General features: G+C 42.9%; 1 protein-coding gene across 2 annotated transcripts in view; it reads right to left on the bottom strand.

The window, feature by feature from the left end:
- LOC126291947 (organic solute transporter alpha-like protein) overlaps positions 1-24,368 on the bottom strand; it is a 150,363-nt gene extending 125,995 nt beyond the window's left edge. The window contains exon 1 of one of the 2 annotated variants that reach the window (XM_049985695.1): positions 24,224-24,368. The gene's annotated coding sequence lies outside the window, so the exon portion shown is untranslated. Of the gene's footprint in view, positions 1-6,644; positions 6,749-24,223 lie in introns of those variants that run through there. The other variant, XM_049985696.1, reaches the window with a different exon arrangement.
- Between the last annotated feature and the right edge of the window lie 2,026 nt (positions 24,369-26,394).

Below are 26,394 nucleotides of genomic sequence, written 5' to 3'. Positions count from 1 at the left end.
ACCGAGGTGATGCAAAACTTTTTTTGATTTGTGTATTTGATAAGATAAATTTCATACTTAAATGATTTAGGTATTCAAACCCAACAAAAAAGGTATAGATCATAACACGTTTCGCAACTGCTGCTCACCTGTCCATTCGGTTGTGAATCAACGACACTACCCATTACGCTACGAGTGTGCGTCAGATACTGTCCCGTATTTTTAGTATATCGTGTCTCTCGAAAAACATCGAAGTTGATTTTTCTTTGTAATGTTGTGAAAAACATTAAGGACAACTTGTTTCTAGCCATTAACGGTGTTTCGCGTTCGTGTTTCGCTACGAAGCAGGAAGCAGCGTCATCCATTTTCGTTGTACTTAATGAACAGTGCTGCAATCAGAGCACCAGTAGCGCTTACAGAGGCGGTGACTGTATACAGTTTTTGAAGTAGGAATTACGCAGCTAAAGAATGATTGAGAAACACGTTGTCGGCTGTGATGCCTTAAAGTTTCATTTACAGTAATAAAACATCTAATCAATAAGTTGGCTCTACTTCCAAGAGCGGAACAACACTAGTGTACGAGAGTTATGGCTTCTGACCAATCATAGCGCTGCTGTTTGTTTACATCTGATTTATTCTTATGGTGAACGGAGTATAGTGTGGGACACCTGTCATTTCATGTACCCCAGCTCCTACTCTGAAGGAAGACTAGACACGTGGATGACATCATAGCACCACGGCTCAAAAGCAATTTTGCGCAACTCGGGTGTGCGCCATACGTGTCCTCTTTTCTGCACCTGTGACACTGCAAGTGGATTCCTAGAAGTCGTTACGCAGCTGTGTACCGAGCCTACGGTAGGCAAATCTTCAGACGTGACATCACACTGCGAGCTGCTCAGCGCGTCACCAGATAACGGCCTGCGTCTCTGCCTTCCGCTCATACGGAACGGAGCGAAATTTTCTTTTTCTGTACCGTTTTGAGGACTTATATCTTACAGCATTTAGCGTCTCCTCCACAGCAAATACGGCTACAAAGTATCATTTTCTACTAATAATAGCCTGAAAAATATTCCTAACGTGAAACAAGTATTCTCCCTTACAAAACTCAGTTGTCTATAAAATTAGATAGTGTCGGAAGTTGCATGCGGCTTTTCGCGGATGATGCTGTAGTATACAGAGAAGTTGCAGCATTAGAAAATTGTAGTGAAATGCACGAAGATCTGCAGCGGATAGGCTCTTGGTGCAGGGAGTGTCAACTGACCCTTAACTTAGGCTAACGTATTGCGAATACGTAGAAAGAAGGATCCTTTATTGTATGATTATATGATAGCGGAACAAACACTGGTAGCAGTTACTTCTGTAGAATATCTGGGAGTATGCGTGCGGAACGATTTGAAGTGGAATGATCCTATAAAATTAATTGTTGGTAAGGCGGATCACAGGTTGAGATTCATTGGGAGAGTCCTTAGAAAATGTAGTCCATCAACAAAGGAGGTGACTTACGAAACACTCGTTCGACCTATACATGAGTATTGCTCTTCAGTATGGGATCCGTACCAGGTGGGGTTGACGGAGGAGATAGAGAAGATCCAAAGAAGAGCGGCGCGTTTCGTCACAGGGTTATTTGGTAAGCGTGATAGCGTTACGGAGATGTTTAGCAAACTCAAGTGGTAGACTCTGCAAGAGAGGCGCTCTGCATCGCGGTGTAGCTTGCTGTCCAGGTTTCGAGACGGTGCGTTTCTGGATGAGGTATCGAATATATTGCTTCCCCCTACTTACACCTCCGGAGGAGATCATAAATGTAAAATTAGAGAAATTCGAGCGCGCACGGAGGCTTTCCGGCAGTCGTTCTTCCCGCGAACCATACGCGACTGAAACCGGAAAGGGAGGTAATGGCAGTGGCACGTCAAGTGCCCTCCACCACACACTGTTGGGTGGCTTGCGGAGTATAAATGTAGATGTAGATGTAGCTGTGACAAATATCCAGTCTATTATGTAAGACACACAGGATGAGCAAGTGCTGTTAGATATAAAGAATTTCGCCGCGCGATATTAGCCGAGCGATCTCAAGCGCTGCAGTAATGGCATGTGTCGCTGGTCCCGGCGGAGGTTCGTGTCCACTCTCGGGCATGGGTGTGTGTGTTTGTCCTTAGGATAAGTTAGGCTAAGTAGTGTGTAAGGTTAGGGACTGATAACCTTAGCAGTTAAGTCCCACAAGATTTCACACACATAAAGAACTTCTCAACTCGTACTTTGCTGATCATATATTAATTACAGGTCACAAGCCTAAAGGAGTTCAAAACGTCAAACAGAGAAGAAAGACTTCAGACTTCATGCCCTTGAAGAATTAGAGATTTTCGAACACCCTTCTCTTAATGGCGGTCTCATTCTGAGTGAACACTTGCCGCTACATAACAAAAACTCCTTCGGTGGTGTACGTAAAGATCTTATTTCGAAGCGCCTAAAATCGGCTCCTCTTTTTTGTCAGAGCAGACTCTAAAACATCGCCTTCCTCTCTCTTCTTTTCATTCATTACATTGTAATCATTTTCATTCAAAATGTAGACAATAACTGCTCTTGCAATGTCTGTATAAATTTCACTTTGCATCATATGGGCTGTTGGCTTGTGAGATGGTATTTAAAATATTTTTGTTAATGTAAGCAGCTGTTTGCTTTGATCCTCAGTAGATGGCGCCACTCGTTCCGTGTCCATGTTGTGGCAACTTCCGCTTGTGGGCCACTTAGTCCGATGCCACCACCAGTTCCTGTTTCCTCCCTTCGCGGCGTACAGTGTGCTAAGTCACATAGCTATACGTTTTACTGACAGGCACCACTGTTGGGTCAATTGCAATGTCTACAATTTTTATACGGTTTAAATATTTTCTTCTTATAGAGTATTTTATATGACAAGAGCATTTTGCTCGTTATCTATTCATTTGTTACTACACTACTGGCCTTTAAAATTGCTACACCCAGGAAGAAATGTAGATGATAAACGGGTATTCATTGGGGAAAAATATTATGCTAGAACTGACATGTGCTTGCATTTTCACGCAATTTGGGTGCATAGATCATGAGAAATCGGTACCCAGAACAACCACTTCTGATCGTAATAACGGCCTTGATACGCCTGGGCATTGAGTCAAACAGAGCTTGGATGGCGTGTACAGGTACAGCTGCCCGTGCAGTCGTGCATTATCCTGCTGAAATGTAGGATTTCGCAGGCATCGAATGAAGGGCAGAGCCACGGGCCGTAACACATCTGAAATGTAACGTTCACTGTTCAAAGTGCCGTCAAAACAAAGAAGAGGTGACCGAGACGTAAACTAATGGCACCCCATACCATCACGCCAGGTTATACGCCAGTATGGCGATGACGAATACACGCTTCCAATGTTCGCTCACCGTGATGTCGCCAAACACGGATGCGCCCATCATGATGCTGTAAAAAGAACCTGGATTCATCCGAAAAAATGACGTTTCGTGCACTTCAATTGGAAGACTGCAGGAAGCGAAAAAGATTTACACATCTGGGCAGCTCGCAAAAGCAAGATAAATGTGACAAATATTCAACATAGGTAACTGAGCATAAAAGATGCATAGCCAAAGGAGGTAAATGCGTGCTGCTCGCAAGATGGACTGAGCTGCTGTCTAATCTAAACTTACATTCGTGAAGTACAGGCAGTGTGCGATTTGCAGGGGGGGGGGGGGGATGAGTGGGATTTGCCCCCCCCCCCCTCCTCTGCATCAGACCATCACCTCCTCTGGTTTTAGTTTATGCATCCCAACCTGGGATGTTTATTTCCCACGCATTGGAGTAAAACTTTACATATAATTTAAATTTGTGGAGCCGAACTCTGAAAGTTATTAATACAGTCTTACTATTAATACTATTAATGTGTTTCCAGAATGAGATTTTCACTCTGCAGCGGAGTGTGTGCTGATATGAAACTTCCTGGCAGATTAAAACTGGGTGCCCGACCGAGACTCGAACTCGGGACCTTTGCCTTTCGCGGGCAAGTGCTCTACCAACTGAGCTACCGAAGCACGACTCACGCCGGGCACTCACAGCTTTACTTCGGCCAGTATCCGTCTCCTACCTTCCAAACTTTACTGAAGCTCTTCTACGAACCATGCAGAACTAGCACTCCTGAAAGAAACGATACTGCAGAGACATGGCTTAGCCACAGCCTGGGGGATGTTTCCAGAATGAGATTTTCACTCTGCAGCGGAGTGTGCGCTGATATGAAACTTCCTGGCAGATTAAAACTGGGTGCCCGACCGAGACTCGAACTCGGGACCTTTGCCTTTCGCGGGCAAGTGCTCTACCAACTGAGCTACCGAAGCACGACTCACGCCGGGCACTCACAGCTTTACTTCGGCCAGTATCCGTCTCCTACCTTCCAAACTTTACTGAAGCTCTTCTGCGAACCATGCAGAACTAGCACTCCTGAAAGAAACGATACTGCAGAGACATGGCTTAGCCACAGCCTGGGGGATGTTTCCAGAATGAGATTTTCACTCTGCAGCGGAGTGTGCGCTGATATGAAACTTCCTGGCAGATTAAAACTGGGTGCCCGACCGAGACTCGAACTCGGGACCTTTGCCTTTCGCGGGCAAGTGCTCTACCAACTGAGCTACCGAAGCACGACTCACGCCGGGCACTCACAGCTTTACTTCGGCCAGTATCCGTCTCCTACCTTCCAAACTTTACTGAAGCTCTTCTGCGAACCATGCAGAACTAGCACTCCTGAAAGAAACGATACTGCAGAGACATGGCTTAGCCACAGCCTGGGGGATGTTTCCAGAATGAGATTTTCACTCTGCAGCGGAGTGTGCGCTGATATGAAACTTCCTGGCAGATTAAAACTGGGTGCCCGACCGAGACTCGAACTCGGGACCTTTGCCTTTCGCGGGCAAGTGCTCTACCAACTGAGCTACCGAAGCACGACTCACGCCGGGCACTCACAGCTTTACTTCGGCCAGTATCCGTCTCCTACCTTCCAAACTTTACTGAAGCTCTTCTGCGAACCATGCAGAACTAGCACTCCTGAAAGAAAGGATACTGCATTCTGGAAACATCCCCCAGGCTGTGGCTAAGCCATGTCTCTGCAGTATCCTTTCTTTCAGGAGTGCTAGTTCTGCATGGTTCGCAGAAGAGCTTCAGTAAAGTTTGGAAGGTAGGAGACGGATACTGGCCGAAGTAAAGCTGTGAGTGCCCGGCGTGAGTCGTGCTTCGGTAGCTCAGTTGGTAGAGCACTTGCCCGCGAAAGGCAAAGGTCTCGAGTTCGAGTCTCGGTCGGGCACCCAGTTTTAATCTGCCAGGAAGTTTCATTAATGTGTTTGCTTATTAATTTTGAAAAAGTGTTATGTAGTAGTTAAGCATTTCAAAACATTTAGAACTAAATCATCATTCTCATGTTGTCATTGTTGCTTTCGTCTACGGTGCGTCATCCGTTTACTTGCGAGCTTGCGACGGAAGTAGTGTGGCAGTCATCCCAGCGCAGTCGTACCGCAGAGTTGGGTGAGCTGGGGGCTGAGAGTCCCACCCCGGGCCCTGACACAGGGTGGTGACCGGCCCGGTACCTGTGCCAACATTTACCGCTAGGCCACCTTTTGGCAACCGTATGGCGCGGAATAACGCGCCTGGGTCGAAAGCACACATTACTAAATAACGCATCATTCTGCTTCTAGTTACTAGGATACTACTTCGTGGACCTTCTTTAAATACTCTTCTCTTCTACCATCGTTTTCTTTTCCTTTGGTTTTCATTTCAGTTGTTAACTGCATGTGCAAGTACCAAGTAGGCCGCCGCTGAGATACTTTATCATCCTTTATACTGCAAGACCGACACACGTGTGGCACAAATTCTGTTGCTTTGGTGTAAATTAACCTGCCGCATGCAACATACGCCGCAAGATGCATGTTGTAGCATGCTACAAGGCGACGCACTCCACATTTCCGTAGCATGCCACAATGCTGCAAGACGTCGCCCCAGCGTAAACGTGGCTTTAGAGCCAGGTCTGTATTGTATGGTGGATGTGATGTGTTGCACACGAAACTAAAACCTGCCATCAGGTCCAAACGTCGTGGAAAACTGTGAAGAGGTGTCATCCTGCAACAAGATAACGCTCGCCCACATTCTGCCAAACGGACAGCCGACGCAATGAAGCAGTTGAGATTCGAGGTGCTGGCTCCAAGCGATTTTCACATGTTTGGACCTTTAACGGAAGCACTATAGGGAAGACGATTTGAATGTGATGAAGGCATCATTGTTGCGGTGCAAAATTGGTTACAGATTCAACCGAAAAACGTATTTTCTGATGAAATAAAAAAAACCTCGTAAAACGTCGGGAAAACTGCATTGAAGTCCAGGGAGGTTACGTAGAAAAATAACGCACGTTTCAGTTTCCTATCATCAGAATAAGTACAGCTTTCCACATATGTGCCTTCACTTTTTGAATTCCCGTCGTATACCTGTACGTAGATGATTTTGTACATAAGCTTTACCTATAATGCACTTTTAAAGATATAACAAGGAACGGCTTTTCTGATAGTGCATACGCGTGAATAGTGAGTTTCGGCATTAACATCTATTTATAAATAACTGTTTAACTATGGGTAACGCCACGGTCCAAGCTAGTAACATATGTAATTATACTAACCTCCTAAGACATTCCCCCTCCACTGGTAAAAGCACAAATCGCACATGGAGTACAGCGAAGTGGCATTCGCGAACACAGGAGAGCAGGGAACCGGATATAATCTTAACAGACATGCTGCCTCCAGAACACCCACAATGCCTCAGCTCCATTTGGTGGAGGGGGGGGGGGGGGGGGGGGACTGAATGCTGCAGCCTGTGCGAAGAACGAATATTTCCTCTTTTCTATGCAGAAACAGAGAAAAGCCCAGAAACTCCGCTCTCAGACCTTGCAAAAAGCATCTTTATGTTTCATGAGGTCGGTACTGGTTTCGAACAGTCACTTTCCATTTTCATTTTTGGTGTCATTGTCAACATTGAAGATAAGTGATCTGTCGTAATTTTTACATTAAGAGTTGAAAATCCGACAAGTCACTATCGCAAATAAATTTTTATTTTGATTACTAATTTAGCTACATACAAGCCATCTGCATATCATAAAAGCATTCTTGATTAGTACAATTACCATGACGGCTCAACACGTCGCTAAAATCTTTTTTATTTTTAAACTGATAGCATCCTTACTGAACTTATACGTAAAATGACCTTCCTTCGTTCATATCCAATCAAGTACAACGAAGGTCATAAAACTGAGGCGCTAAAACTTAGTAATGACTCAAGTTAATGAGTATTGTTTTATCTCGTAGCAGAGTTCATCATGAGTACGTTATTACAAAGTCGTATATAAGAAACATATTCCAGTAATAGTCATCATTTGCAATATCATTCTCAGATAACACGTTTTAATAATGTACTCATGATGAACTCTGCTACGATATAAAAAAATACTCATTAATTTGAGTCATTACCAAGTTTTAACTGCATACTGTCTCAGATTTATGACCTTCGTCTGCTTGACTGGTTATCAACGATGGAAAGTTATTTTACCCATACATTCTGTAAGGACGTTCAGTTTAAAAATAAAAAAAGAAGATTTTAGCGACGTGTTGAGCCGTCATGGTAATTGCACTAATCAAGAATGCTTTTATTAATTTCAGATGGCTGGTGTGTAGCTAAATCATTTATTAAATGTGTTATTGTATGAGTAAATGAGAATTAGTGATAGTGGGTATGTGGGACACACGAAAAAATTCAGTATTATCTAATGTTGGACATTACATAACTATGTCATGGGAAAGTCTTCAGCAAGCAAGTTGCAATGAAGAATATAATTTCCCCACCATGCTGATGACGTAAGCATCTGTAAGAAGGCAGCCAGAATAGCCATTTGCAGAGGAATGATTTTCTAAAGTCATTTCAAGATTAGGTTTCTTTTCGTTTCGTTTTATTAAACGTTTTATTAATATTCGCATGATGAAGTGACGTAAATGCCTCTGTGAATGTTGATTGGGTTAAGACAGTTTTAGTGCGAAAAGGATTTTTTTGATTGGCTGGTCATTCTGAACAACCAATCACAGTTAGCATTTCCCGAGCATTGCAAGTAGTTATAGACCCTGGAAGGAACGGCAGTGCGTGGGTCGCTGGCTAGCTAGGCCGTGTAGGTCTTATTGGACGTGACCGTCTACATTATGAATAAAATGAAGAAATTATTGGTTTCTCGCGTCCGGATTGTATTTCCGTCCAAACAATTCCATTTACGGACAGATTGTGAAAATTTGAGCTTGGTGAAGTGATTTGTTAGAGAGCTAAAGGCGTGTGTACTTGCGGCCTTTGTAAAATTCCGTGTAGCATGTTTCATATGCGTCTATGGAATATTTGGCAAGCAATTTATGTATTACGAACCACTGAAAAAGGACCGAAAGTGAAACTCGTTCATTGTAGCAGAGTAAGGACTGTAAATCGCGTACGGTAATAATTCGGGTAGAACCTAACAACATTCCTTCTGCCTTGTGTGTGTACGGGGTTGTATGAACTGTGAGCTGAGGACAGTGATAGTATTCGTTAATTGAATACGAGCTGATGGCAACTGTTTAATTTTGTTACTTAAGAAATAAAAGAACTCGTTGCAGTATTTTGCATTTTTCTAATGAGATGAAGCAATCGCCCTCCACCCGAAGATGTTACAGGATAGCTTGCTACCAGAGTTTACGCAGACTTTGCAAACGTAAATATTGACGGTGTTTTTCTTCAACGCTGCTTTTAACATCGTCTACGTATATAGAGAAACAAGCTGGTGATCAGACGCCGTACTGAGGTAGGTGTAACTTTTGTAGTGCACAGTACGACGAGAGACAGTGGTCAGACATTTATGCCACAATTCTAACCTGCCCCACCGCACACTTCCTCGAATTTGGAGGACTATAGAGATAGCATGGCTCAATAGTCCTGCAGGCGACCTCCAACGATTTGTTGAGTCCATGCAACATGGGGTTGCTGCAATATGCCTGGAAAAAGGTAGTTCCATACCAAGGTATTAGGAGGTATCCCATCACGTATGTACGTGTGTGTTCCACACTCCTGCTAAACCACTGCAACGATTTCAACCAAACTGGGTACATGTGTCACCCACTTCAGGCAACAATCGCTGTGGGGATAAGGACCACCTACTTATCCCCGACCTCGGGGAAGATCAGTTTGGATTCCGAACAAATGTTGGAACACGTGAGGCAGTACTGACCCTGAAACTTCCTAACAGATTAAAACGGTGTGCCGGACCGAAACTCGAACTCGGGAGCTTTGTCTTTCGCAGGCAAGTGCTCTACCAGCTGAGCTAACCAAGCACGACTCACACCCCGTCCTCACACCTTTAATTCCGCCAGTACCACGTCTCCTACATTCCAAACTTCACAGTAGCTCTCCTGTGAACCTTGCAGAAGGAGCACTCCTGGAAGAAAGGATATTGCGGAGACATGGCTTAGCCACAGCCTGGGGGATGTTTCTAGAATGAAATTTTCACTCTGCAGCGGAGTGTGCGCTGATGTGCCTGTGGCTAAGCCATGTCTCCGCAATATCCTTTCTTCCAGTAGTGCTAGTTATGCAAGTTTCGCAGGAGAGCTTCTGTGAATTTTTTAAGGTAGGAGACGAGGTACTGGCGGAATTAAAGCTATGAGGACGGGGTGTGAGTCTTGCTTGGGTAGCTCAGTTGGTAGAGCACTTACCCGTGAAAGGCAAAGGTCCCGAGGAAGTTTCACATCAGCTCACACTCCGCTGGGGAGTGAAAATTTTATTCTAGAATACTGACCCTACGATTAAGAAAAGACAAACCTACGTTTCTCACATTTGTAGACTTAGAGAAACCTTTTGACAATGTGGACTGGAATACTCTCTTTCGAATTATGAAGGTGGCAGGGGTAAAATACAGGGAGCGAAAGCCTATTTACAATTTGCACAAGAACCAGATGGCAGTTATAAGAGTCGAGGGAAATGAAAGGGAAGCAGTGGTTGGGAAGGGAGTCTAGCCTCTCCCCGATGTTATTCAATCTGTATATTGAGCAAGCAGTAAAGGAAGCAAAAGAAAAATTTGGAGTAGGTATTAAAATCCATGGAGAAGAAATAAAAACTTTGAGGTTCGCCGATGACATTGTAATTCTGTCATAGACAGCAATGGGCCTGGAAGAGCAGTTGAACGGAATGGGCAGTGTCTTGAAAGGAGGATATAAGATAAACAACAACAAAAGCAAAACAAGGATAATGGTATGTAGTCAAGTCGGGTGATGCTGGGGGAATTAGATTAGGAAATGAGACAGTTAAAGTGGTAAATGGGGCTTGCCATTTGGGGAGCAAAATAACTGGTGATGGTCGAAGTAGAGAGGATATAAAATGTAGACTGGCAATGGCAAGGAAAGCGTTTCTGAAGAAGAGAAATTTGTTAACATCGAGTACAGATTTAAGTGTCAAGAAGTCGTTTCTGAAAGTATATGTATGGAGTGTAGCCGTGTATGGAAGTGAAACATGGACGATAAATACTTTAGACAAGAAGAGAATAGAAGCTTTCGAAACGTGCTGCTACAGAAGAATGCTGAAGATTCTATGGGTGGATCACATAACTAATGAGGAGGTATTGAATAGAATCGGGGAAAAGAGAAATTTGTGGCACAACTTGACTAGAAGAAGGGATCGGTTAGCAGGACATGTTCTGAGGCATCAATGGATCACAAATATAGCATTGGAGGGCAGCGTGGAGGGTAAAAATCGTAGAGGGAGACCAAGAGATGAATATACTAAGCAGATTCAGAAGGATTTCGGTTGCAGTAGGTACAGGGAGATGAAAAAGCTTGCACGGGATAGGGTAGAATGGAGAGCTGCATCAAAGCAGTGTCTGGACTGAAGAACACAATAACAACAACTCATCATAGTTCAGGAGAATGACGCCATAAACAATGCATGAGAAGCTGCCACATCATGCACGACGTTTAAATTTATTACTTCTTTGCTACTTACTGTATTCGCAACATGTTTTGATGCAAGTATCCACATATGACGCTGAATGTACCTGCACAAGTTTATCATTGTACGCCACATATTTCAATAAATATGGTGTCATGAACACAGCGATAGTGAAAAAAATACTGCTTCATATGCGAACTTCTTATACACTTATTCTATACTACTACGACACACCTACAGTCGAGTGAACTTAAAATCCTTGCTCCCTGGCAGCGCTTTTGCCAACTTTTAACTGAGAAGCGCCAACGGCTGTAGTCGAAAACAATAGACGTCTAGAGACGTTCACAAATCACGTTGTAGATACGCGAAGCAGCTGTACCAAGCGTGTACAGAAACTGTACGGGATCACGTTTCTTAATTTGGATATTGTACTTGTACATTTCAAAATTATGCGTATTTCTTCGTGCGACTGATCCATAACTTTAAAGATATTTTCACGAATACATGGAAATGAATCTTTTTATACTTCGCTATAAATACAGTCCATATTTTGTTTTCGTTTCTAATAAAAAAATTGGTGAAGTAAATATCCGAGCAACGCCGAGTAGGTCAGCTAGTCTTTAATGAAAGAAACTTGCTTTTGTTGGGCTGGAGTGAGAGCACTAACTGGGTTGTGTACCCAATACCGCCCACTAACGTGTGTCGAACATAGACCATACGTCGGACGCCCGCGCCTAATTTTCTTTCAGCTTTTCGAATTGTTTTACAGAGCGTAAGGTTTCTAAGACGCTGCCTAATGAGAAAAATGGTTCAAATGACTCTGAGCTATATGGGACTTACCTTCCGAGGTCATCAGTCCCCTAGAACTTCGAACTACTTAAACCTAGCTAACCTACGGACAATACACACATCCATGCCTTAGGCAGGATCGGAACCTGCGACCGTAGCAGTCGCGCGGTTCCGGACTGAAGCGCCTAGAACCGTTTGGCCACAGCGGCTGGCGCCTAATGAGAAGAAAATTTCTTGTGACGTACGTGGACCCGACCGATTTCTTTTTTTTTTTTTCGTCGTATTTGGAAACGTATGGGAACGACTTACGAATGAATATCCTGAAACTCATTTTTTTTTCCTACTTGGTATGTATCTTCGCGGTTTTGGATGTCGGTTACTAGATGACAAATTCGCGCTCTGTCAGAAATGAGAAGAAACTGCCCAAGCGAGAAATTATCATTAGAGTTGTGCGCTACCAAAACTATTGTCCGATAGTTCTGGTACACTACATAAAAGACGTAGTACATGGTAAGAATACCGGCAGTACTGGTACCATTAGTAGGGAAAGAAACATAAACAATTTTTTTGCACTTAATTAGAACCGCTCATCATTCATTGTGCATTTTATATCCTTATAGAATATAAACTGCATTTCATAAGTAATAAAAATTATTGAATTGCTTAACTTCTGCCTCTTACGTAAACAAAGCAGTTATTTTTTTGTGCAGATATAGAATTACTGTTATTTTGTACGTTCTTCACCATTATCAGAGGCAAGAGTTACCTGTTCGTATTGATAAATATGAAAGTTGTTTTGCGAATAGCAGAAATGTGTTTTATATTAGTTCAGCGAAGCATTTACGCGCGTTTGATATATTTTTGTTTTACTTTTTTCTTTTTGTCTTTATCGCAAGAAAATTGCGTTCTGTAGCGTTAAATGCTTTGCTTTTACTACAACATCCCTCTGTCTCATATTAGAAATCAAGAATTTTAGAATAAAACCTCAATTAAACATTGACAATTTCAATTCTGTTACAAGTACTGTTCACTTTTAAGTAACGGGCACGATTACAAGTATGAGGAATTGATTGAAATGTTCTTTAGGTGACCTGGCCCTTTGTATAGCCTCATTCAGTCCCTAGAGGGTTCACTACTTCTTCTTCTTAGGGGGATCTAGAAAGACACGGATAGAATACGTGAAGAAAGTAATCAATATGAGGTGACGCCCAACAGGTATGTAATACGCATAATGTAGTGGTGATGCAGGTGTGACTTTAACTGGCCGGCCGTTTTGGCCGAGCGGTTCTAGGTGTTTCAGTTCGGAACCACGCGCCTGCTACGGTCTCAAGTTCGAATCCTTCCTCGGACATCGATGTGTGTGATGTTCTTAGGTAAGTTAGGTTTACGTAGTTATAAGTCTAGGGAACTGATGACCTCAGATGTTAAGTCCCAGAGTGCTTAGAGCCATTTGAACCATTTTGACTTTAACTGACCAAGGCTAGAAGGAAGGATACCGTAGCGAACGCCTACTTATGATAGGCTACGGTCGCCTACGATTGTTTTACAACTCTATTCATAACTGCCAGCATAGAGCAGCAGTGGAACAGGGAAACAAATCTGGATAGCTGAATTTTACGTAAAACAATCAAGGCTCTACGAATTTCTGCAAAAGGAGAAGGTGTTTTTTTTTTGTTCTACGACAGAATGACGCTTTTACAAACATAAGTATTGTAAAAAGACTGAAAAAACGTGGAATGGGAACAAGGAGATAACGAGGAATGTCTTGTGAAATGTGAAAATTGTTTTCTAGACTAATTTTATTTTCTTGTAAGCAAAAGTTTTCAAAGCGTTATATTTCTCTCTAGTAATAAATGTCAAACGATATGCAGTCGTTTTCGTTTTTGTACTGATCTATCAAATAAACTGAAAGTTTATACTTTTTTATGCCTGGGTACTTTGAAGCATTTCTCGAACCAACACAATTTGAGTCCGATGAGTAGTGGCACGAAATATGACGTCACCCTGACAGTACAGGTGAGCTATGAGTAAGGTACGACCACAGCGCACCCTAGTGACGGAAAGTTGCAGCTGTTGTTTCATAAATATCACGCGCATTTCCAGCGATAGACCAGGGCCCACAGAAGCTTGATAATAGTGTTGCTCTCTAGGTATGAAGGTCCCACTTCGTAACAGCTAGAACTGTTACAAATTTTATCGTGTTTTCAACAGAGACTTGACAATGTCGCGCGGTTCAGAATAAAGAAACAGGAATGCTGAATGTTGAGGAAGCGTTTGGTCTACCAAAGTCAACAATTACAGACCAACAAAAGCAGAGTATATGAAAAAGAAGTAACTGCATCAGAAAAAAGGAAGGTTGGGAGAAAACTTGTGCTGACAGTAAAGGTGATTCGCTCAAACTTCCCTGATTCAAGGACCCAAGAGAGGAAAACCACAGTAGATACGAAAATGAAAAATGCACGACATAGTAGAGCATCTCAAAGAATTTATATTCCCGCGTCAGATGTGCCAAGTATCGTCGCCAGAGTGCAGCATGGTCGCATGAACTGAAAATGGCGACTCCACACAAGCAGTAGTGTGGTTTGCAGAAACAAAGTCGCCGATTACTGTGCAAAGAAATAATCGTCGTGTTATGAATGTGATCCACCAGATGTGAAAACAAATAAGGAATGGTATAGGAAGTTTCTGGCAACAGGAAGTGTTCTGAAACAGACTGGCGGTGGACGTTACGGAGTTTCAGAAAAGGACAGTGGAGGACATCAGACAAATATTTCTCAGAAGCCATCGTAAGTCAACTCGTCAAGCATCTAGTCAACTTGATGTACCTCGATCAACACTGCATCGTGTAGTTCACCCGCGTCTTCGTATGTGTGCTTACAAAGTGCAAATTCTGCAACATCTGACGCCGAACGACAAACCGCGTCAACAACAATTTGCTGCAGATATGCTGCAGCGTATTGATATGGATGCCAGCTTCCAGGAAAGACGTTTACTCTCAGATGAGGCAACCTTTCATCTAGCAGGAAGGGTCATTAGGCACAATGTTAGGATTTGGCGTTGTCATGTCATTGAACATGTTCGTGACAGCCCTAAACTAAACGTCTGGTGTGGCCTAATGCACGACATGATCGTTGGAGCGTTCTTCCTTGCAATGATGTCAGTGTATCTGGGCACGTTGGAGCAGTTTCTGTACCCTCAGATGCAAGTCTTGCAACCGAACATAATTTTTCAACAAGAAGGCGCTCCGACGCTTTGGTCAACGGCCGTTCCCCAGTCCCTGTATAGGAAATTTCCCATTCGTTGGATCGGATGTGGAGGACCCATTGCCTGGCCACCACGTTCACCTTACATTATGCCGCATTTCTTCATGTGGGGATTTGTGAAGGACCGCGTGTATGCGACCAAAGTGGACGATATTCCTACGTTGTGACGTCGTATCACTAATACGATTGCAACAATAACAGAGGAAGTGTTACAAAGAACTTGGCAAGAAATTTAATATAGACTCGATATTCTTCGTGCTACAAATGGTTCACATGTAGAGGTGTATTGATGATAAATAAATTCTTTCAGATGCTCTACAATGTGGTGCATTTCTCATTGTCGTATGTATTGTGTTTCTTTTTCTTCCCTGGGTCTTTGAAATCTGGGAGGTTTGAGTGGGACACCGTGTAGATTCAGAAATGGGAGAATGTCATTTACTGTACTGAAAGGGCAAATAATTTTTTTCATGACTTGGAATGACAAAAACAGGATGGGTTTTCCAACTACACTTTTTTAAATTAAGAAAAATCCTAGTGGAAACTAATTGTTTTTATGTTCATACAGGGACACAGTAACTAATACAATGAATACAACTGATGCAAGAATTTCAGCTCCGGTACATGTGGTTCAAATGGTTCAAATGGCTCTGAGCACTATGGGACTTAACTTCTGAGGTCATCAGTCCCGTAGAACTTAGAACTACTTAAACCTAACTAACCTAAAGACATCACACACATCCATTGCCCGAGGCAGGATTCGAACCTGCGACCATAGCGGTCGCGCGGTTCCAGACTGCAGCGCCCAGAACCGCTCGGCCACCCCGGCCGGCACGGTACATGTGAATCAGGGTGTCACACGAAGGTCCAGTTTATGATCGACATTATTCCATATACGGGGTGATTCAGATGCCCCTAACGATGTAGTTCTATGGAACCCGCAATATCGCATCCGGCAATCAAAAACCACAGGCGAGATTTTCATATTCTCCCGCTCGCTACACGCAAACTATTACTATCACAGAAAAAATGAACAGGGCCTTTCTGTATGAAATTTAACGCAGTAAAATTTCGTACTGGGATACGTTTTCGTTAGAAAAATGTACAAAGGTGGCCTTCAAACGCACCGCACTCCCACACTCAGCGACTGCCGGTTATGATTTCTAGTATGTTGTTCATGGCACTCTCTCATACCACTGAACAAGAATGTACGACTGCCCGAGTTATTTCCCACATTCCACCTTTTCTGGTCTTCGCTGACCGGCCTTATTAAGCTCCAAACTTATCGAGCACTTACAAATTTTAAAACTGATGTTTGTGTAAATTTTACCTAACAGTTTTGTGTATTTTAACAGCATAAAATAAATAGTTACGTCGTTGAACTCTCCAGGTGTTCTGACTACGAAACTGCTGTACTCGTAAGGGTTCAGTCTGGATCGAACTCTCAATGTAACTACGAGTAGTTTTAGCGTAACGTTCGCAAAAGTCGTTTTTATTTCGTTACTCTCACGACCCCGTTGAAATCGTAATATTAACGAAATAGCAGACTATGCTTGTTGTGTAATAGCCCAATTACTAGACACCAAAAAATATCGAACATCAGGAATAGTTCGTGTAGTCGGAAATATTTGTAGAGTGGAAGGAGTGAGCGCAACGAACAAAGTACTACAAGTGCTGACTGATGAGGGATGAGTATGAGATTGGAGATGCATTTGAAGATCACTTTAGTACGTTTTTCTTGAATAACTCGGAACCTGTGGCTTCCAGCGAAAACGTATCCCAATTACAAAACTTAACTACATTAAATTTCATACAAAAAGGTCCTGCTCATTTTTACTGTAGGAGTATTAGTTTGCGAGTAGCGAGTGAGGGAATGTGAAAATTTCGCTCGTGGTTTCCAAAGCCCAGATACTATATTGCGGGTTGCATAAAACTATATTGGCAGGGGCATCTGAATAACCCTTTATATATAGACAATATCTTAAGAAGTTGGAGACAAGACGTACAACCTGGATTACGTATATCAGAATACGGAACCACAAACAACTGCTATTTTCCAGACGAACAGTTATTGTATTTGACCATGAAAATAAATTACAATACACCATTCATAAATTGCACCTGCTGGGCGAAGAACGCAATATCAAAGTCTCAATTAATAAAACGTAGGTACCGATAATGACATTTAAAGCATCTGAGGCAATCATATGTAAAACTGTTTTCAATAACAGAAAAACTGAACAATTTAAGAGTTTTAATTATTTAGGAAACCAAATAAGTAACTACCATAATCGAGATATAGTGAACAAGCTTCACCAGTCTCAGTGTATAACTGGTACTATTACCAGAACCTTAAATGACGACGACGATTCGACATAATCGATTACAGCTATTTGGCGACTTTGGAGTGCTACAACCTTGTAGTTAACTGAACAAAATGTAATTTTTTTCGTATTTCTTCTGGGTTCAATTAATCTTTGGTTAAAAGGACATGTTCGTGGATAAATCTTGAAATACTTGTCAGTTTTATAACTAGTGTAGCTCAAAGAATTAGGGTTGTAAGCCCATGTAATGGTTATCATCTTCTAAGAGATCTTTTAGGAACATTTTGATGTATGAACCACAGCTTCCGGTCCTAAATTGTCTTTTGTGTTGCAACTGAAATAAAGCATGTTAATTATTTATGTATAGCACAGGTACACATATTCCGAAATAAAAACAAAATAGGAGTTTGACTTTTTTCTGGAAGTTATTTCCTCGAAGTAAAATTTCTCTTGATCAGAAAACTACGGAGAATTTTTCAATACAACAATATAAAAAATCGGTGTTTTGACACTTATACATGTAATAGTTCTAGAAACATTCCTTACTCCTAATTTCTCGTATCTTACAGTATCTTCGTGGTCCCTACGCGAAATTTATGTTGCTGGCAGTTGGATCGTTCTGCAATCGGCTTCAAATGCCGGTTCTCTACACTTTCTCTGTAGTGTTCTCCGAAATGAATGTCTTCTTCCCTCCAGAGATTCACACTTGAGCTCTCGAAGCATATCCATAACACTTACATCCTGATCGATCGTACCGGTAACAAATCTAGCAGCTCACTCCTGAATTGGTTAACACGCAGTTACGTTGTGCCTTCATCCACTAAACACGTAAGAAAACGACACTAATTTTATAAAAGACAGTGACCGTAACACTTTCTTCATTTCACGATTGCAATTTCGACCTTAGGCCATTATCAAGTGCAGACTTTTGTGGCTTTAAGCCATGTCAACTTAAAATGAGCTGACACATTTAGATGTCGTTGTCATTGCTATTAAATACATTCATCTTTCTACGTATCGGTATCATCCCATACAGTACAGACGTAATTACCGATGATGCACGCGTTTCAGCGCTACCCCCCGTACATGTGGTCTTTCCATAACTGCTGGGGCTCCAACTGACTTGACTCGACCCTCAGTCCAAAGCATTGCTAGCTCTAGACTCGCAGGGGAGCAGGTTTCTAACAAAGGCGAATCTTACTGAACGATCATTTTGACAAGTCATAGTCATAAGCAAGGAACTGACATGAATTACGAGGGGCGTTAAATAAGTATTGCCAAATGTTCAAATGTGTGTGAAATCTTATTGGACTTAATTGCTAAGGTCATCAGTCCCTAATATTACACACTACTTAACCTAAATTATCCTAAGGAGAAACACACACACCCAAGCCCGAGGGAGGACTCGAACCTCCTTCAAGACCAGGTGCACAGTCCAGACTGCAGCGCCTTAGACCGTTCGGCTACTCCCACTCGGCTAAGTATTGCAACAGATTTGTTCTCTCAAAGGAGGTTAGTTTCATTCTTCCAACATACCATACTACTCCGCATTCTTTTGCCTACAAAACTCTATTTTCCAGAAATCTTTCTCCAATGCGACGGCCTTCCGCCACCTTACCGGCAGGGCCCAAATAGCCGCATCGCATCACTCTACTGGTCGATGTCGGAACCAACGTCTTTCTGCATCGGAAACCTCTCCATCATCCACGTACTGCTTCTCATGGTGTGCATCCTCCATTGCGCCAAAGGGATGGAGCTCGGGAGGTGTGAGATCCAGACCGTAGGGTGAATGTGGAAGAATAGTCCAATAAAGTTTTGTGGGCACCCCTTGGCTGTGCATACGCGCCTGAGGCCTTCAATTTACGTGAAGAATGATAAATCCGTTAGCATTTTTGTGGCGACGAACACGCTGAAGTCGTCTCTTCAGTTTCCTTAGGATAGCTCAATACGCGCCGTGAGGAAGGATCCACCTGGCGGATTAACGACAAAGGCCGGTGTGCCGGCCAGCCTGGATGTGGTTTTTAGGCGGTTTTCACATCCCGCTAGGTGAATACCGGGCTGGTCCCCACCATCGCCATGATTTTCCCAGCTGCAGGTGCGGCTCTGAACTTTTTCTTCAGAGTAGAGGTGGCGTGACGCCACTGCATGGATTGTCGTATTATTCCGGTTCGAAGAAATGATCACATGTTTCATCGCCGTGATGATGTTCGACAAAAAATAGTCACGATTAGTCTCGTAACACGCAAGCAATTCAGATGGTCCTTCGGCTTCCGTTAGGTGGCGAAGAACGCAGCGAGCACACACCTTTGAGTACTCCACGAGTATGTCAACACTACCAGCAGAGACGTCGAGTAGTGCAGGGCGGTGTTTATGATCCGTCCATCACCTCGAGTGAGAGTGTCCGCACGTTCCAACACTGCAGGAGCCTGGCAGTTGTGGCCGAGCGGTTCTAGGCGCTTCAGTCTGGAACCGTGTGAGCGCAACGGTCGCAAGTTCGAATCCTGCCTCGGGCATGGATGTGTGTGATGTCTTTAGGTTAGTTAGGTTTAAATAGTTCTAGGGGACTGATGACCTCAGATGTTAAGTCCCATGGTGCTCAGAATCATTTGAATCTTTTTTTTTTTTCGACCTGCGCGATGGAAATCCGACAGGTTTGCGTGACCTTGTTGCGATGATGACACAGGCCTCGCCCGCCGTGCTTTTGTTGACTGCCAGGTCTCCGTAGACATTCTGCAAGCGCCTATGACTACCTGCTGCGGTCCGGTTTTGTGCCAAAAGACACTCAATGACAGCTCTCTCCTTGAAAGGCACCACCGTTACAGACACAGACTTCCTATTGCGCCGACACCTGTCGGAACTTCATTAATCTGTGTTGGCTAAAGCGGGAGCATTCCACGCTGCCATGCAACAAATTCCGATTTTTTTCTATCGAAATTGACCGCGAAAAAAAAATGTGTTGCATCACTGACTGAACGCCCTCGCACTTACAGTAGTATAAAATACGCCAGGCTCACGTGGGATCTGTTTGGGTTCTGGAGAAATCTAGGGGCACACCAGCCAATGGTAACCTTACGACTTGTCTCAGAAGACAGGGAAATCTATATTCATAGCGAAATTACGATGAAATGAAGACCCCTAGCTGCATACAGACGTTGATATTAGTCAACGGGGACAATTGAAAATGTGTGCCCCGACTGGAATCCGGGACCTCCTGCTTACATAGCAGAAGCTCCATTTGAGCCACAGAGGACACAGACGATGGTGCGACAGCAGGGACTTATCTCTGACACGCCTCCCATGAGACTCACATTCCCAACTTATCGTCCCGCACTATATTCATAGTGCCCCTACCCATGTAAGCAAGAGATCCCGGTTTCGAGTCCCGGTCGGGGCAAACAACTGTCCACCTTGCCTTATATCAACGACTGTATGCAGCTAGGGGTATTCATTTGATTGTAATTTCATTCTAACGAGCTGCATAGTCACCGATGGTATCTGTCCGAAAGAAAAGATACCACCTTCATATACCCGGTAGTAAATTGATAGGTGACTGGGCCTAATATCTCTCGAAATAAGCATCAAACGACAAAACAACAAAACAACAAAGAACGAAACTCGTCTAGCTTGAAGGGGGAACTAGATGGCGCTATGGTTGGCCCGCTAGATGGCGCTGCCATAGGTCAAACGGATATAAGCCCCCATCTTTTATTACATATTCGTGTAGTACGTAAAGAAATATGATTTTCTTAGTTGGACCACATTTTTCACTTTGTGACAGATGGCGCTGTAATAGTCACAAAGGTGTAAGTGCGTGGTATCACGTAACATTCCGCCAGTGCGGACGGTATTTGCTTCGTGATACATTACTCGTGATAAAATTAACCGTTTACCAATTGCGAAAAAGGTCGATATCGTGTTGATGTATGGCTATCGTGATCATAATACCCAACGGGCGTGTGCTATGTATACTGCTCGGTATCCTGGACGACATCATCCAAGCGTCCGGACCGTTCGCCGGATAGTTAAGTTATTTAAGAAAACAGGATGTGTTCAGCCCCATGTGAAACGCCAACCACGACCTGCAACAAATGATGATGCCCAAGTAGGTGTTTTAGCTGTTGTCGTGGCTAATCCGCACATCAGTAGCAGACAAACTGCGCGAGAATCGGGAATCTCAAAAACGTGAAAGTTAAGAATTCTATATCAACATCGATTGCACCCGTACCATATTTCTATGCACCAGAAATTGCATGGCGACTACTGTGAACGACGTGTACAGTTCTGCCACTGGGTACAAGAGAAATTACGGGACGATGACAGATCTTTTGCACGCGTTCTATTTAGCGACGAAGCGTCATTCACCAACAGCGGTAACTTAAACCGGCATAATATGCACTATTGGGCAACGGAAAATCCACGATGGCTGCGACAAATGGAACATCAGTGAGTGACCTTGGCGCATTAATGTATGGTGCGGCATTATGGGAGGAAGGATAATTGGCTCCCATTTTATCGATGGCAATCTAAATGGTGCAGTGTATGCTGATTTCCTACGTAATGTTCTACCGATATGACTACAAGATATTTCACTGCATGTACTTCCAACATGATGGATGTCATCGGATTTTCTTCTGTGGGGAAACGTGAAGGATATTCGCTATCGTGATCCACCGACAACGCCAGACAAAATGCGTCAGCGCATTGTCAATGCATGTGCGAACATTACGGAAGGCGAACTACTCGCTGTTGAGAGGAATGTCGTTACACGTATTGCCAAATGGAGTGAGGTTGACGGACATCATTTTGAGCAATTATTGGATGTAACAGCATGCGTTCTCAGAAATGGTAAGTTCACCACGGTACATGTGTCACATTGGAACAACCGAAATAAAATGTTCAAACGTACCTATGTTCTGTATTTTCAATTTTAAAAAACCTACCTGTTGCCAACTGTTCGTCTAAAATTGTGAGCCATACGTTTGTGACTATTACAGCGCCATCTATCACACAGCGAAAAATGTGGTCCAACTAAAACATTCATATTTGTGTACGTACTACACGAACATGTAATAAAAAATGGGGGTTCCTATTTTTAAAAAATGCAGTTGATGTCCGTTTGACCTATGGCAGCGCCATCTAGCGGACCAACCATAGCGCCATTTGGTTTCCCCCTTCAAGCTAGACAAGTTTCGTTCTTTGTAGTTTTTTCGTTTCACGCTTATTTCGTGAGATATTTGGCCCAGTCACGATCAATGGACCACCCTATATATATTCCAAAAAAAAAAAAACTCCCAACCTAACCTCAAGTGGGCTACGCTTCAGATCAATTGGTCTTGTAGATCAATTTATTTATGAAAATACAAAGTACAGTCACCAACAAATTTAACACACTCACATACACCTCTACCCTTAATCCAAATAAACACAGATTCATTTACAGACACTTTCCTCTTATTACGAGTATACAACACAAGTGCAGAGGGCGACATATATGCGGATTTACCAAAATCTTTATTAGCAAGTTCAGCCATATGATAAGTACGATAGGCAATTATGTCTCTGTCCACAAAACTTTCTAGTCCTGGTACAGATGGAGTACCAGACCCACCTCGTACAATAGCTACTGTAAGCCAACCATTACCATGATCGAAAGTGTCGTTAATATCAACGCTAAATTTGTTGGATGTAGAATTAATTTTAGCGTTGATATTAACGACACTTTCGATCATGGTAATGGTTGGCTTACAGTAGCTATTGTACGAGGTGGGTCTGGTACTCCATCTGTACCAGGACTAGAACGTTTTGTGGACAGAGACATAATTGCCTGTCGTACTTATCATGTGGCTGAACTTGCTAATAAAGATTTTGGTAAATCCCCGACTTTTAACCACAACACCCATGTATACAATAGCTTCATGAAGTATGTTCAATGTTTTCGAATCGTAAGCGGCCGCTGCCGCGGCCGCATCCCAAAAAAAAAAAAAAAAAACATCCCTAACAAACCTCGTTCAGTGATGACGCAGCAGTTTCAATTAAGGCGCCAAAGTTAAAATCCGACTACAGAACTCCGTATGGGACTTAGTCTTTCAAAATAAGATTAGGTGACACATTGATTAGCAATAGAATTAATCATATTAATATATACATATTCGTAATCAGCGAGTCAAATAGAATAAGATAGATTAGTAAGTTTATGGTTTTTCAATATTTTCATCGGAACATGTTATGCCGTACGTGTGCTAAAGAATATATATATTCGTTTGACGCTTATTTCGTGAGATATTTGGCCTGATCACGATCAATGGACCACCCTATATATTTGTAGCATTTGTAGATTTAGAGGAAGTTGTTGACTCTGTTGTTTTCAACAGGCAATTATGTTGTGTGTCTGGGGTTGGGGGGGGGGGGGGGGGGGGGGGAAGGGGCTAAGAGCCGTTGAGGTAAACCGAGGTTTGATTTTCAGTAAGCTGCTTCTAATGGACGTAGGTTGCAGTAATTATGCGGAGATGAAGAGGCTTCCACAGGGTACGTTAGCGTGGAGGATTGCATCAAACCAGTCTTCAGAGTGATGAGATGAAGAGGCTTCCACAGGGTACGTTAGCGTGGAGGATTGCATCAAACCAGTCTTCAGAGTGATGACCACAAAACCACCTGTAGGGAGTTAACTGCTGGCTACTGCATCCTATCGCAGCATTGTAAACCAAAGTAGGGTAGTTACTTGTAATGGTTATCTATTTCTCAACTGCGTCCGTCGTCACAGTAGAGAGAAATACCTTACCATACTCGATATTTGGGACACTCACGTTACTAACCGTACGAGAGAGAGTACTGACAAGTGAAAGAGATAGTAAGCTTTGGGTTCTGAAGTCGATGCGTTCACTTACCGAGAACCGTGAAAATAATGAAGTCCGGAGTTCTAATTCCAGCAATTGCAAAAGAAGTTCACTCTTGAGCCACAGACTGAAACTGAGGTGGAAGGCAGGAACCGCGCAGGCAGCGGTTGTGGGTACAAAGGTGGCGGTTTTACTGCACGCTAGTTACCGCTGCGATGGCCCGCCAGATAGAAGCCCAAGGCTTTGTTCGCGTCATCCCCAAGTAAGGCTCACGAGTCGGCGCTTACGTAACACATTGTTGGAGATAGTTCGCGGAAAAACCTGCACTGTACGTCTCTGCGGCAAAATTACACGTCGTATGGAAACTTCAAACGTAACAACTTCCCAGAATAGAATGACCTCATACGAGACAACATGGGAAGGTGTTATTGAACTTCTCGTCCTGTCAACTTCAGCAGTAGATTTTATCTCCTAGTCTTCTCATCTTCCGGAAACAAATAAATCGACCATCTTATACAGGGTGATACAAAAAGGTACGGCCAAACTTTCAGGAAACATTCCTCACACACAAAGAAAGAAAAAATGTTATGTGGACATGTGTCCGGAAACGCTTACTTTCCATGTTAGAGCTCACTTTATTAATTCTCTTCAAATCACATTAATCGTGGAATGGAAACTCACAGCAACAGAACGTACCAGCGTGACTTCAAACACTTTGTTACAGGAAATGTTCAAAACGTCTTCCGTTAGCGAGTAAACATGCATCCACCCTCCGTCGCACGGAACCCCTGATGCACTGATGCAGCCCTGGAGAATGGCGTATTGTATCACAGCCGTCCACAATACGAGCACGAAGAGTCTCTACATTTGGTACCGTGGTAGCGTAGACAAGAGCTTTCAAATGCCCCCATAAATGAAAGTCAAGACGATTGAGGTCAGGAGAGCGTGGAGGCCATGGAATTGGTCCGCCTCTACCAATCCATCGGTCACCGAATCTGTTGTTGAGAAGCGTACGAACACTTCGACTGAAATGTGCACGAGCTCTATCGTGCATGAACCACATGTTGTGTCGTACTTGTAAAGGCACATGTTCTAGCACCACAGGTAGAGTATCCCGTATGAAATCATGATAACGTGCTACATTGAGCGTAGTTGGAAGAACATACTGACGAAACGAAAATGAGCTCTAACATCGAAATTAAGCGTTTACGGACACATGTCCACATAACATATTTTCTTTATTTGTGTGTGAGGAACGTTTCCTGAAAGTTTGGTCGTACCTTTTTGTAACACCCTGTATATTGCAATGATATTATTCTTATGTGTATTCTTTCTTCTGTCACCATGATCTTTGACGTACTTGTAACAATGATTTTTGGGCGCGTAAGCGGTTATTAGACAGTCAAGCTTTGGTCGCCATGTTAAAAAGACGCAAATTATAGTCAGTTTATGAAATGTGAACTTTAACAGTGAGGAAGATATTTTCAAGTATGTTTTATATTGTGATGTTTTGGAACGAGTTACGTGATATTGCAACAAAAGCAATAAAAAAGAAGTGTAACTTAAATTCGGAGCGCTGATTACTTTTTTTTACATCACCATTGTCCTAACTTGCAAAAGTTTAATTTTCTAGAATGGTTTATGAAACATCTATAAAACTTTTGAACATCGCAGAATAACACCTACGCCCCTTTGCATCCGATTTTGGAATCATCACTACCTAGATTTTCGACGATTTAGCCATTAGTTCACACCGAGACCAGCTTGGGAAACATGAAAAAAGTGAGTGCCTAGTTTATCCATTATTTCAAGAAATGACTTTATTAACTGTCTTCTAATGACACCTGCCACATAATATAACTTTGTTGTTGCCCGAAAATGCAATATTTAGCAGCGTGAGCAACGCTACAATCATGATTAATTTTTGACCTTTGTTGTGGTAAGGTTGTTAGAACGGGTTACGTTATGCAGATGATACTGCTGTAGTCACAGGGACAAAACATCCAGAGGAAGTTCTCAGAACAATGGAAAGGATTCTATGGAATCAGTATGGAATGAGAATAAACAAGAAAAAGACTAAAGTGATGGTACGCAGTGCAGAGGCAGAATATTAACATCTGGGAATGAGAATTGGAAGAAAGGAGCTGTAAATGATGGAGGAATTTACCTACCTGGGAAGCAAAATCACAAGGGATGGTAAAGTCGGAAAGAAATTGTGAGCA

Source organism: Schistocerca gregaria, chromosome 9, assembly GCF_023897955.1.
Source record: "Schistocerca gregaria isolate iqSchGreg1 chromosome 9, iqSchGreg1.2, whole genome shotgun sequence".
Classification (NCBI taxonomy): Eukaryota; Metazoa; Arthropoda; class Insecta; order Orthoptera; family Acrididae; genus Schistocerca; species Schistocerca gregaria.
The sequence above is the reverse complement of the archived record's forward strand: the minus strand, read 5'-3'. Positions and strand labels throughout refer to the sequence as shown.